This window comes from Pelodiscus sinensis, chromosome 5, assembly GCF_052426305.1.
Source record: "Pelodiscus sinensis isolate ZL-2025 chromosome 5, ASM5242630v1, whole genome shotgun sequence".
Classification (NCBI taxonomy): domain Eukaryota; kingdom Metazoa; phylum Chordata; order Testudines; family Trionychidae; genus Pelodiscus; species Pelodiscus sinensis.
In genome coordinates, this window is record NC_143056.1 from 93,878,589 (window position 1) to 93,893,274 (window position 14,686).

Sequence of the window (14,686 nt, forward strand, 5' to 3'; positions counted from 1 at the left end):
GACATTAGAATAGAATGAAGAAATTCTGATTTACATCAGGTTTGAACAGGTCTTTAATTGCCGTAGAGCATGAACATAAGAACATAAGAACATAAGAACGGCCGTACTGGGTCAGACCAAAGGTCCATCTAGCCCAGTATCCTGTCTGCTGACAGTGGCCAGCACCAGGTGCCCCGGAGAGGGTGGACCGAAGACAATGATCAAGCTTCTCTTTAAACTCTGTTATACTCCTAGCCTTCACAGCCTCCTCTGGCAAGAAGTTCCACAGGTTAACTACACGCTGTGTAAAGAAGAACTTTCTTTTATTAGTTTTAAACCTGCTACCCGTTAATTTCATTTGGTGTCCTCTAGTTCTTCTATTTAGGGAACTAATAAATAACTTTTCTTTATCGGCCCTCTCCACAGCACTCATGATTTTATATACCTCTATCATATCCCCCCTCAGTCTCCTCTTTTCTAAACTGAAAAGTCCCAATCGCTTTAACCTCTCCTCATATGGGACATGTTCCAAACCCCTAATCATTTTAGTTGCCCTTTTCTGAACCCTTTCCAAGGCCAAAATATCTTTTTTGAAGATGTGGGCGTACCATAGTTTTATACAGGGGCAGTAAGATATTCTGGGTCTTAGTTTCTATCCCTTTCGTAATAATTCCTAGCATCCTATTTGCCTTTTTGACCGCCACTGCACACTGCATGGAAGTTTTCAGAGAACTGTCCATGATAACTCCAAGATCTCTTTCCTGATTTGTCATAGCCAAATTAGCCCCATCATACTGTACGTATAGTTGGGGTTATTTTTCCTGATGTGCATTACTTTACACTTACTTTACATTAAATTTCATTTGCCATTTTGTTGCCCAATCACTCAGTTTGGTGAGATCTTCTTGGAGTCCTCAGTCTGCTTCTGTCTTGACTATCCTAAACAGTTTTGTATCATCTGCAAACTTTACTACCTCACTGCTTACCCCTTTCTCCAGATCATTTATGAATAAGTTGAAAAGGATTGGTCCCAGGACTGACCCTTGGGGGACACCACTAGTTACCCCTCTCCAATCTGAAAATTTACATGGAGGTGTGTGAAGATGGTTTACCCCTAATTTGTTCTGTTCCCAAGTACAAGAATGGAGTAATTAAAAATCAGTTGCAATGCAACTGAGCTGAATTTGAACAAGAGAGTATTTGCAGCTTATGTCTAAGTGTGTCAAGTTTGGTAAAGTACTGTCTCTGCCTTTAAAATAAACAGTGAGTCCTCTGTGTGTTAATTCATGAAAGGAAGAACTGAATAAAATTAACAATTTATACATTGTACACAAGCTGTGTGTTAACCTTATAAACCCAAGCTCTGCAGACTTTAAACAGTTTAGAAAATTTTGTGGTAAAATTTCCTGCTCTCCCTCCAAGTATATAAAATGTAGAGGTGTAATTTTTTTGGAAGATGGAAAAATGTAATACTTAAGGCCTGAGGTTACCAAACTGAGCCTCCATGACTGCTGACCCACAGACCAGTTTCCTAGAACCCCAGTCACATAACTACTTTTTGTTCTGAAAGCTGCATGTCTCCATGGGAGGATTCTGTGGCATTTTGGCTGCTGTCTTGTGATTGCTCTTATCACTTTTGTAAATGATGTGTAGAGGCTTACTCCAAAGGCTTAACCCATAGGCTTAATCCAAAGCCCACTGAAGTCAGTGTAAATCTTCAGTGTTATGCAAGAGTGGTTGCTACGGAATCCTGTGCTCTGGGAGGGAGTCTGTGGAAAAGATTGAGAATTAATGGTAATCATAGAATACTAGGGCTGGAAAGGACTAAAAATTCCAGTCCCCTGCCCTCCATGGCAGGAACCAGTACTGTCTAGACCATCCCTGATAGACATGTATCTAACATACTCTTAAATATCTCCAGAGATGGAGATTCCACAACCTCCCTAGGCAATTTATTTCAGTGTTTAACCACCCAGACAGAACAAAATACAGGACTATGTAGCACTTTAAAGACTAACAAGATGGTTTAATTACATGATGAGCTTTCGTGGGCCAGACCCACTTCCTCAGATCAAATAGTGGAAGAAAATTGTCACAACCACATATACCAAAGGATACAATTAAAAAAATGAACACATATGAAAAGGACAAATCAAATTTCAGAACAGAAGGGCGATGGGGGAGGGGAGGTAAGTTCCCGACAGTTAGGAACTTTTTCCTAATGTCCACCCTAAACCTCCCTTGCTGCAGTTTAAGCCCATTGCTTCTTGTTCTATCCTCAGAGGCCAGGAAGAACACATTTTCTCCTTCTTCCTTGTGACACCCTTTAGATACCTGAAAACCGCTATCATGTCCCTTCTCAATCTTCTCTTTTCCAAACTGAACAAGCCCAATTCTTTCAGTCTTTTTTTGATAGGTCACGTTCTCTAGACCTTTAATAATTCTTGTTGGTCTTCTCTGGACCCTCTCCAATTTCTCCACATCTTTCTTGAAATGTGGTGCCCAGAACTGGACACAATACTCCAACTGAGGCCTAATCAGCGCAGAGTAGAGTGGAAGAATGACTTCTCGTGTCTTGCTCATAACACACCTGTTAATGCATCCTAGAATCATGTTCGCTTTTTTTGCAACAGCAACACACTGCTGACTCATATTCAGCTTGTGGTCCATTATAACCCTTGTGCCATACTCCTTCCTAGACAGTCACTTCCCATTCTGTATGTGTGAAACTGATTGTTCCTTGCTAGGTGGAGCACATTGCTTTTGTCCTTATTACACGTCATCCTGTTTACCTTCAGACTATTTCTCCAATTTGTCCAGATCATTTTGAATGATGACCCTATCCTACCAAGCAGTTACAACCCCTCCTAGCTTGGTATCATCTCCAAACTTAATAAGCGTACTCTCTATGCCAATATCTAAATCGTCGATGAAGATATTGAACAGAACCGGTCCCAAAATAGACCCCTGGGGAGCCCCACTTGTTATACCTTTCCAGCAGGATTGTAAACCAAATAACTACTCTCTGAGAATGGTTATCCAACCAGCTAAGCACCCACCTTATAGTAGCCCCATCTAAGTTGTTTTTACCTAGTTTATTGATAAGAATATCATGCAAGACCGTATCAAATTCCTTGCTAAAGTCTAGGTATACCACATCCACTGCTTCTCCCTTATCCACAAGACTCATCCTATCAAAGAAAGCTATCAGATTGGTTTGACGTGATTTGTTCTTTACAAATCCATGCTGTCTGTTCCCTATCACCTTATTTTCTTCCTGGTGTTTGCAGATGATTTCCTTAATTACTTGTTCCATTATCTTTCCTGGCACAGCAGTTAAACTGACTGGTCTATAATTTCCTGGGTTGTTCTTATTTCCCTTTTTATAGATGGGCAGTATATTTGCCCTTTTCCAGTCTTCTGGAATCATAGAATCATAGATCTGGGATTGGTCATGAAGTCCAGCCCCCCTGCCCAAGGTAGGACCAATCCCAGCTAAAACAACCCAGCCAGGGCTTTGTCAAGCCAAGACTTAAAAACGTCTAGGGAAGGAGATTCCACCACCTCCCTAGGTAACCCATTCTAGTGCTTCACCACGCTCCTAGTGAAATAGTTATTCCTAATATCCAACCTAGACCTCTCCCACTGTAACTTAAGACCATTGCTCCTTGTTCTGCCATCCTGTGAACAGTCTTTCTCCAGCCTCTTTGGAACCTCCCTTCAGGAAGTTGAAGGATTCTACCAAATCACCCCTCATTCTTCTCTTCTGCAGACTAAACAAACCCAAATCTTTCAGTCTCTCCTCATAGGTCATGCGCTCCAGCCCCCTAATCATTTTGATTGGCCTCTGCTGGACCCTTTCCAATGTGTCTCCATCCTTTCTATAGTGGGGGGCCCAGAACTGGACACAATATTCTAGATGTGTCCTCACCAGAGCCGAATAAAGGGGAATAATCACTTCTCTGGATCTGCTGGCAATGCTCCTCTTAATTCACCCCAATATGCCATTAGCCTTCTTGGCTACAAGGGCACACTGTTGACTCATATCCAGCTTCTTATCCACTGTCATTTCCAAGTCCTTTTCTGCTACTTAGCCCTTCGGTCCCCAGTCTGTAACAATGCTTGGGATTCTTCTGTCCCAAGTGCAGGACTCTACACCTGTCCTTGTTGAACCTCATCAGATTTCTTTTGGCCCAATCCTTTAATCTGTCCAGATCACTCTCGACCCTACCCTGCACTCCAGCGTATCTACCTCTCCTCCTAGCTTAGTGTCATCTGTGAACTTGCTGAGGGTGCAATCCATTCCCTCATCCAGGTCATTAATAAAGATGTTGAACAAAACCAGTCCAAGAACAGATCCTTGGGGCATTCCGCTAGAAACTGGCCACCAACCAATAATTTTTAAGGTTATTTTTTAATATGTAGTGCTTTTATCCAAAGTGGTTTACAGTAGTTAATTAATAATACATACATTTGGAAAGATCGTTAAGTCCGCTGAGACCCTTGATGATTTTCAAATGATCCATAAAAAAAAAATTGAGAATCACTGATCTAGAGAGTAAAGTTCACAGGTTTTTTACTCTTATCAATATGTAAGATGTTACTAATAGAGATTTATGAACCACACAGAGATATAAAGTTTTTATGTAGTATTTTGATACAAAACTTGTAGAAAAGCAAGAAAACATCTTTATCATGAGGTGTTGTTAGGCCCCAGAATTGTATTGTGCATATTCACAACCCGATGGAACACCATGAAAGTGAATATGAAACAAAGTCAATGGAGAGCATCCTAAGGGGAAGTGACTGTCCAGGCTTCAACCTTTTTATCACCCTAGTGTCAAAAGTAGGAATATTTTAGAAAGTAACACATCTTTTTCTATGCCACCTACATACATCTGAAACAATTACCGAATTCCAGCCTCCATGTCATATTCTGCATTCCAGTAGACCAATTTTGGTTTCTCATTGAACTTGTGAGACTTTGTGGTTGACCATAATTACATTTTTGACAAGTCAACTTAACCGTCCACATCAGTCCCTCTCGATAGTTTTGATATCTCAGTTATCTGTCGATAGTTTTGATGTCTTGCTCTCACTGAAATGTATTTCATAAATGGAATAGTTTTATTACATATTACCAGCAACCTTAACATGCTCATTATTATACTGCAGGTATATGGTATGAAGTAATTTAAGTGCATATGGTATAGAAGATGTATATTTTAAAACTCTCTTTCCCCATAGATGCTACGACCTTTATTCAACAGAAGGAAGCTTTAATCTCTAAAGTACATAGCATATTTTTCACGTGTGTATAATGTGTCTGTGGGACTGTTTTCACTGGAAATAAATAAATCTGAGAGGGAGGTACATCACTGAACTATGGAATGAACTTCCATCAAAAATACCCCATGAATATCTTTCCATCCTACATAAAAAATTCAAGTATATCATTTTCTCTCAGTGATGTTGACGGAAATGACATACTTGTGCTATCCAGAACATTTGTCAAATTCTTATACTAAAGTATTACCTTTTTGGTGAAAATAGATCTTCGTAAAGTGTCAGAAAATAGTTTGCAAACTCTTTAAGGTCTCAAGTTCACTAATCAAATGTAGCATCCTTTCATGGGTCCTATTATAGCAAAAGAGACTTAGAAAAGGAAATAGTGAAACTTGTTTACAATTGCTTTTGGTGAAGTCTATTGTTTATATTCTAGACCAGTGGTCCTCAACTGGTCAATCGATCATGATCGGCACTCGGCCGGCTCCTGCCTTCCCCTGCCCCATGTTATACATGATCTAGATAATAATGTATATTAATTCACACTTCTCCATTATCACTTGACTAGAATCATATAGGTTGAAGGCTTGTGGTCTTGAATGGGAGTCCAGTGGCTTTAGACCGTGTGCAAAGTTCAGATCATTTGGAGTTATTCAAGGAACGCAGCAATTATTACAAAATGGTGCTATATGTTTTCATGCATGCTTACTTGTTAACTGTTGCTGTAATGCAACAGATTAAATGGAAACTAAATACACATTCTTTGTGAGGTTGTTGACTCCAATATTGTAAATAGCACTGTGAGAGGTCCTTTGTAATTATTAATGGTTCACTGGAGTCTCAGAAACTGGCATTTCTTCAGAGAATGTAATGACATCAGAATAGTATGTCTGGAGCTATTCACTTTTCTTTTCAGCCCCGTATAAGGGAAACAAAGGAAAACTATGACTAATAGCACTATATGACAACCCAGATTAAAACCCATTCCAGTAACCATTTTAACAAACCAGCATATTCCTTCTTATCTGCTCGGTGACCATTAGAAATGCAAGCTGTACCATTTGTCTGTCAGCCATCTAAACAATCTTGAGAGAGGCTATAAGCAACAATGGAAATGGGATTCTCAACAGAGTTGGTTTTAGTCAACTTGGAGCTATTACAAACCACTACTTTTCTGCCTGCCATACCTTACCATTTATTTCAGTGAGACAAAGACCCAGATGTTTAAAGGAGACACAAGAGAAATAGCTCATAACAGCAATATTTTAAAATTCTACTTCTCATATTTCAAGAAGTGTATTTTTGATGTGTTTTGAGAACATAAGAAAGACCATACTGGGTCATACCAAAGATCCATCTAGTCCAGTTTCCTGTCTTCCAACAGTGGATAATGCCAGATGCCCCTGAGGGAGTGAACAGAACAGGTAATCAAGTGATCCCTCTGCTGTCACCCATTTCCAGCATCTGACAAAAAGAGGCTAGGGACACCATTCTTACTCAGGCTCGCTAATGAATATTGATAGACTTAACCTCATGAATTTCTCTAGTTCTTTTTTGAACCCCATTAAAGTCCTGGTCTTAACAACATCCTCTGGCAAGGAGTTCTACAGATTGAACTTTCTACACAGTATGAAGAAAAACTTCCTTTTGTTTATTTTAAACCAGTTGCCTATTTAATTTCATTTGGTGACCCATAGTTCTTGTGTTATGGGAACAAGTAAATAACTTTTCTTTATCCACTTTCTCCATACCAATCATGATTTTATAAACATCTATCATCTCTCCCCTTAGTCTCCTATTTTCTAAGATGAAAAGTCCCAGTCTTGTTAATCTCTTCTTATGGCACCCGTTCCAAACCTCTAATCATCTTTGTTGCCCTTTTCTGCACCTTTTCCAATGCCTATATATCTTTTGGAGCTGAGACGACCACAGGATTCAAAATGGGGGCATACCATGGATTTATACAGAGGCAATAAGATAGTCTCTATCTTATTCCCTATCCCCTTTTTAATGATTCCTAACATTCTATTTGCTTTTTTGACCGCTGCTGAATGCTGAGTGGATGTTTTCAGAGAACTATCCACAATAGGTGCATTTAGACTACATTCCTCTTTCGAAAGAGGAATGCAGGTGAGGGATATCGAAAATGCAAATTAAGCACTGATATACAGATCTCGCATTTCATTTGCATAATCTCTTCCGATTGCTTTTTCGGAAAATATTTTTTTCAAGGAAAAAAAGCAGTCTAGAATTGGTTCTTTCAAAAAAATCCCCTTTTTCAAAAGAACCCTTATTCCTGAAAAAATGAGGTTTTACAGGGTTCTTTCAAAAAAGAGGTTGTTTCAAAAGAACCCCACCTAGACTGCTTTTTAAAAAAAAAAATCTCTTCCAAAAAAGCGAGATTTGTAAATCAGCACTTCATTTGCGTTTTTGATGTCCCTCATTTGCATTCCTCTTTTGAAAGAGGAATGTAGTCTAGATGCACCCAATGACTCCAACATCTCTCTCGTAAGTGGTTATAGCTAAATTAGTCCCCATCATTTTGTATGTATAGCTGGGTTTATTTATTCCAATCTGTATTACTTAGCATTTATCAATATTAAAATTAATTTGCCATTTTGTTGCCCAATCACCTAGTTTTGTGAGATCGTTTTGAAGCTCTTCATAGTCTGCTCAAGATAGTTGAGAACAAAGCAGTTTAGTTTCATCTGCAAATTTTGCAACCTCACTGTTTACCCCTTTCTCTAGACCATTTATAATTATTTTTAATAGGATTGGTCCCAGCATGGACCTTTGGAGGACACCATTTGTTACCTCTCTCCATTCTGAAAACTGACCATTTATTCCTACCCTTTATTTCCTGTCTTTTGCCCAGTTATCAATCCATGAAAGGACCTTCCCTCTTATCCCCTGACAACTTACTTTACTTAAGAATTTTTCATGAGGGATCTTGTCAAAGGCTTTCTGGAAATCTAAGTACACTATATCCACTGGATTCTGTCTGTCCATGTTTGTTGACCCCCTAAAATAACTCTAGTAGATTAGTAAGGCATGATTTCCCTTTACAGAAACCATGTTGACTTCCCCCAACAAATTATGATCATCTATAGGTCTGACAATTTTATTCTTTACTATAGTTTCAACTAATTTGCCCGGTACTGATGTTGCCCAGTCTGTAATTGCCAGGATCACCTCTAGAGCCCTTTTCAAATATTGGCGTCACATGAACTATCTTCCAATCTTTAGAAACATAAGATAATTTAAAGGATAGGTTACAAACCACAGTTAATAATTTCACATTTGAGTTCTTTCAGAACTCTTGGGTGAATGCTATCTGGTCCCGGTGACTTGTTACTGTTAAGTTTATCAATATGTTCCAAAACCTCCTCTGAAACCTCAATCTGGGACAATTCCTCAGATTTGTTCCCTAAAAAGAATGGCTCAGGTTTGGGAATCTCCCCAATATCCTCAGTTCTGAAGATGGGAAGCAAAGAATTGATTTATTTTCTCCGCAATGACTTTATTGTCTTGAGTGCTTCCTTTGCATCTCGATTGTCCAGTGGCCCCACTGGTTATTTAGCAGGCTTCCTGCTGCTTATGTCAAACATTCGCTATTACTTTTTAGTTCTTGGCTAGCCGATCTTCAAACTCCTTTTTGGCTTTCTTTATTATATTTTTATATTTAATTTGACAGCGTTTATGCTCCTTTCTGTTTTTCTCCCTAGAATTTAACTTCTACTTTTTATACAATGCTTTTTTATCTGTGTCTGCTTCTTTTACTTGGTTGTGAAGCCACGGTGGCAATTTTTTTGGTTCTCTTACTGTTTTTTTAATTTGGGGTATACATTAAAGTTGGCTTCTGGGCTGCTCTGGCTCCTGCTGTCATGGTGAGTGTGGGAGCAGGGTGACGGCTGACCTCTTCTGCCACTTCACACTAGGCCCTCCCTACAGATGCTCCCCTATGCCACCCTGGGACTCTTCCATAAGATGGTTGAGACAAGACCTGGGATGGCCACCCCAAGCAATCCTGTGGACAGGATAGAATGAATTAACTCAATCTATTATCTTAACAAAGAGAAGATTAGGAGATGATTTGGTTCTAGTCCTACAAGTAGAACACAGGGAAGAAATATTTAATAATGGGCTTTTCAGTTTAACCGGGAACTGTATAAAATTGTCCAATGCCTAGGAACAAAGCAGGATGTCAGATAGATGATCACAACAGTCCCTGCCAGACTTCGAATCTATGAAACTCTCTTCTTACCCATTCCAGCTCTGTGTAGCTTTTCTTGTTATGCTAACTCATGAGAAAAGAGGTAGAAGAAGAGATGTAGATATTAATTATTTCAGTGCTGCACTTGATTCTGAGGTTTTTTTCAGGCAATGTTCCTGAATTAGCCTCTCACTTATCCAAGAACAGAATCTCAGGTTAGATCAATTAATGATGCTTACAAAAAAGATAATGTAGATATTTATGTACTGATAGTTAATTTTCAAAAATCAAATGTGGCTTATCAGTCTTCATAAAGTCAGTTTGAGCTAGAGGTTTGACTTGCATTACTTTTTGATTTGGGTTTTACTGGTGCATTCAAAAGAGAAAGATGTCTGATTTGATTAATAGAATGCAGTGCTAGGTTTCTTGGATTTGTTTCCAGATGTTCGACTGACTTAAGGAGTGATCTTAAGCAAAGCATGTGACCTCTGAAGCTCAGTTTATTCATTGGTAAAAATGCTGTAATTCCTGCTACAGGGATTACTGTGTGCCATCCGTTACTGATGCAGGAGAAGTGCTTTTGATATTGTCCAATGAAGAACACTATATATGCAAAGTACTTTATTGATGTCTTTATCATCACTTTTATTAGCTGAAATCAAGAATAATTAAAATTACAAAAGTGGATAATGGTTATAAGCAAGTTACACGCTATAATTTGGTATTAATTAAATTTAAAATATTAACAAGGGACAAACTGGTACTGTAATAGGAAACATAGCTTTTAGTTGTATTTTAAAGCTTGATTATTCAAAAATCACATTTCTCTTTACACCCAGGTTAGAACATCTGCCAAGGCAGATTATTTGGGTATAGACATCATTGCTGGTTAATATAAACCCTCTAAAATGTTACCTAACAACTGCAAGGCAATATGCATTGCCTTAATGTATCATTAAATCTGTATTTGTGTTTTGTACAATTTTGTATTTATCCTGGTCCAGTGGGCCTGGCAGAGTTCCCAGCATTGTAACATACTTTTTTATGAATTACCCAGAATGATTTATCAAGTATGTTGTTCTGTATCTTGTTTGTTTGTTTGCTTGGTGTGTGTGTGTATGGTTTTTGTTGTTGTTGTTGTTTTTGTTTTGTTTTGTGGCCCATGTAATGCTATTTGGAGCAGCTAGGGAAAAATTCAACTCTGAAGATAAAAAGTTTGTAATACCATGTCCATGTAAAGGCAAGTTTTTACTGCGGAGAAAATAAAATTCTATTTATTTACTTACCCTGGTTTCATTATCCTCAGCATTTACGAATCTCTTTCATTATTGAAATAAAGTGTTTTTAGGGCCATTCTGTGGCTGGTGCTTCTGTGGGGATAATGCAAGGAGCAAGGCATAATAGAGGTAAATTGTTAAATGAGAATAATTAGCCATGGAAATAATGTATCAAGGCTCATGGTGCATTCTTCATCCTGGACAATTGTTTTGGAGACATTCTATGGTTTTCGTTATACAGGAGATCATGCTACCTGATTACAGTGGTCCCTTCTGGCCTTGGAATATATGACTCTGTGATGGCACAATCAAACTCCCTACTTTCTCATAAGCACAGGGTATTGCTTTGTTATACTGACCTCATTCACCTTCAACAACAGAGCTGGCTAACTACATAGGGAATTATGTGTTACACTCCCTTAGGGGTGGTGACCCCTCTCTGCATGTTGGGTGCCTCTTTGGGTGGGCGTTATTCAATGTTATTGCAAGTGCAGGGCAGTGCCTCACATACACCATCTGGCTCTAACAAGGTCCTTGTTTGAGTAGCACAATTATGTTTCTCTGGTGAATGTTCTCACTGTATTGCCTTCAGTTTTCATGGGATGGTAATGTTTGCTATCAGGGCCAGCTTTAGGAAGTGCGGGGCCCAATTCGAACAATTTTGACGGGGCCCCGCAGCAATTTTGGTTGAGCAAAAAAAAAAAGCACAAAAATCCCCCGCCCCCGCCCCCCCCCCCCCCCCCCACACCCCCTCACACCTTCCCGCAGCACAGAAAAACACTGCGCTAAACTTTCATTATTGTGGTGCATGCAGCCGACACACTCCTCCTCCAGGGCCAGCAAGGGCGGCAGATTTGTATAAGTTTTGTATAAGATGTTCTTGCACAAGAAGCCACCAGTGTAGACATAGCCTAAGAGTTTCCTCCCATGAGCAGAATGGATTTTGTGTTGTGCACCTGTACTGAGTTCATGTGGCTTATTTGGATGTGCTACTGTGGCACCCAAGTTTTTAATAAATATTTTATAAACCTTTACCTTCTCTCTGCTGCCTCCTTGCTCCATCAGCTCCCCTGGTACCTGCTGCCCCCCAACTCCTCACCTTCCTCTGCTGTCCTGACTCCTGCACTCCTCACTGCCCTCAGCCCTCCTGCGACCTGCCCCCCTCCTCCAGCCCTTCTCTCCCCCCGTGCCCACTTCTCCAGTAGCCCCACTCTGATCATGTGAGCTACCCCTCCTCATCCCCTCTTCTAACACCTCCCTCTACACACTTGCCCTGCCTCTCTCCTCTGGTGCTGGTCCCTCCCCTGCAGGTGTCTGCCCTTCTGCTTCATCCCAGAATCCCCTGGCACCTGCACCTTCCCTTAGCCCTGCACCCTCCTGGTGCCTCCCCCTTCCCTTATTGCCCCTGGCCCCTTTTTCCCTGATTCCCACCCCCTCACCACTCTCTGCCCCCATTCCCCTCCTGCCCCTCTGTGCCCTCACACATGACTTGCTCCATCCCCACCTTTCTCATGCCCACCTTCTTTCAAGCCTTCTCCCAGCACCTCCCCTCCCCCCTCTAGCCCCAATGCCCTTCCCCTCTCCTCTTCTCTCCCAGCATCACCCTGTCCCCCCTTCCACTGACACCTCCCCTCCTGCCCTTTTCCTCATTGTCTGCACTTGTCCCCCCTGGCATTTGTTTCTCCTCCACCCTGTCTCTTGGTGCCTTCCTCTCCCTCCTCCCACTCTGCACAAGCCCTTTCCTCTCCCACCGCTCCCCCTATGCACAAGCACCTTCCTCTCCCACCCTTTTCCCTCCCCCCCGCACAAGCCCCTTCCTCTCCCACCCTTTCTCCCTAGTTTCCCACCTCCCCTCCTTTTTGCCTTCCACTTTGTGGGGCTGGTGTCTGTGCTTGGGCCCTGGTCTCCAAACCTGGAGCTAGGCTACGCCGGGCCAAGCACTTTTAAATTCCCGGGCCATAATGTCACATCATGCCCACCCACCTGAGAACACCGTGCATGGCAGCAGCAGCCACTGGAGAGAGGGAGCCACACTGAGAGCCACGCACGGCAGGGCCGGGCCAGGGCCAAGGGGGACGCTCTGGGTGCAGAGTGGGAGGATGCGTGGGGGGCCGGCAGGTGGGAGCCAGGGACTGCTCCAGGCAGAGCCAGGGGAGAGACCCAGCTCCAAATATTGCTGGAGCAGGGCCCCCAGCTCTGAATATTAACTCGCCGCCCATGGTGCCCGGCATACTTCTGGGTTCAGGGTACAGGGGCTCTTTAGGTGTGGGGCCCCATTCAGGGGAATCGGGCAAATCGGCCTAAAGCCGGCCCTGCTTGCTGTATTAATAGTCATAAGGAGGAGTGCAAAAATAAATATACCAATATTCACTTGGATATTGAAATAAGTTTACTCCAAGAAAGAGACAAAGAGCTTGACTGGTCAGTTACTGTGAACATTTGAGGTAACCATGTTTCACTCTCAACTAGTCACATAATGTGATTTTCACACTGGATGGATAGAGGCAGGAATTTTCCAAAGCAGAGATTAAAAGAAAATGTTCTTATTCCAAACTGCAATAAAAGTTGTGCTGATCCAGTCATGTCATGGACACAGTACCATGTAACTTGTCTGGGCACTCTCATAACTAACCAGTTTACCCATTGTCAACCTCTGCATCTTCGGACGTGGACTCTTCAGATTCCTGGTTACCCAGCTGTGAATTCAAAGCATGGGATACAAATGGCAGCTTCCTAATAAACTTGTGTCTCATGCTCTTATGTAAAGTGTTCACTATTTGCGTTCAAGATACAGTTTTATTGCTGGAAGCGAGCTAACCAAGCCATCCCTCTGTTATGCCTTGATCGTCAATAACATAGTTCTGATAACAGAGCAGTAAAGTTCAAAATCCATAACAATAAAGCCAAATCCAAGTAAGGATGACTCTAACTCAATGCAGTGGATGACCATTGTTTTAGGGCAGCTTGGGAAAGACTCCTTATGATACCTGTGTGCTCTGTGGCCAGGATACTCTTTATTTCACTGCTAACAGTCTTTGCTCCCAGTAATCACCCTTAAAGACCTGACTCAGTCTTCACTACCCCTTCCACATTCCATAGTGGGGAACATGCAGCTTAGAAAATGTAATCTATCAAATACCAGACCAGCTATTGGAAGGGTACTAATGTCTTCTTTCAGTCCAGAGATATATTACCTCTGAGCATATTTATTGTAAAGAATCTGTGATGATGTAGTATTTGTGATACCCCCACTTTTCTGACAGGATGTTTAAAGTAATGTCTCTTAACCAAACAATGTTAAAATGAAAAATAGCTTTGAAGTGGTTTGTGTAATTTACACTTGCATAGTCAGTGTTTCACTTTGTCTGCTCCCTGAATACAAATAGTGCCAGTGCTACATTTTTTTTTACATGTGTAGCCATCAGAAGGTATGTCTACACTGCAGATTATTTCCAGGATATTTCTGGTATCCCGAAAAAACTCTGCCGTGTCCAAGGAACGTGTCTGCTCTTCCAAACTTTTATTTGGAAGAGCAGATGCGCTTTTTTGGCATCCCGGTAAACCTCATTTTAGGAGGAAGAAGGAATGTTCTAAAAAGGGGTTTTTTTCCAACATTTGGCCCAGTGTAGATGGATTAAATGTCAAAAAAGCTTTTTTTCAAAAAAAAAAAAAGCAGAGAAAGGTACGCAAATTGCAGTTCTCAAATTGCGTATCTTTTTCTGGAAAAAGAACTCTGTATAGACATAGCCAGAGTGATATAATCAGTTTTGAATAACTTGTATATAATAGACTTTGGTCATACTTGTTGATAAACATTTACCAATTTTGTATGTGCTCCTCATTGTAATATCTAGGTATCACTTGCTAGGAGAACCAGTTGCAAAATTTAAGGATATGTTTTTTCATTAAAATTTTGCAAAGAAAGAAAACT

At 40.9% G+C, this 14,686-nt stretch overlaps 1 protein-coding gene across 5 annotated transcripts in view; it reads left to right on the plus strand.

Moving 5' to 3' along the window:
• ANO3 (anoctamin 3) overlaps positions 1 to 14,686 on the plus strand; it is a 371,038-nt gene that overhangs the window by 37,803 nt on the left and 318,549 nt on the right. The window lies entirely within an intron of this gene.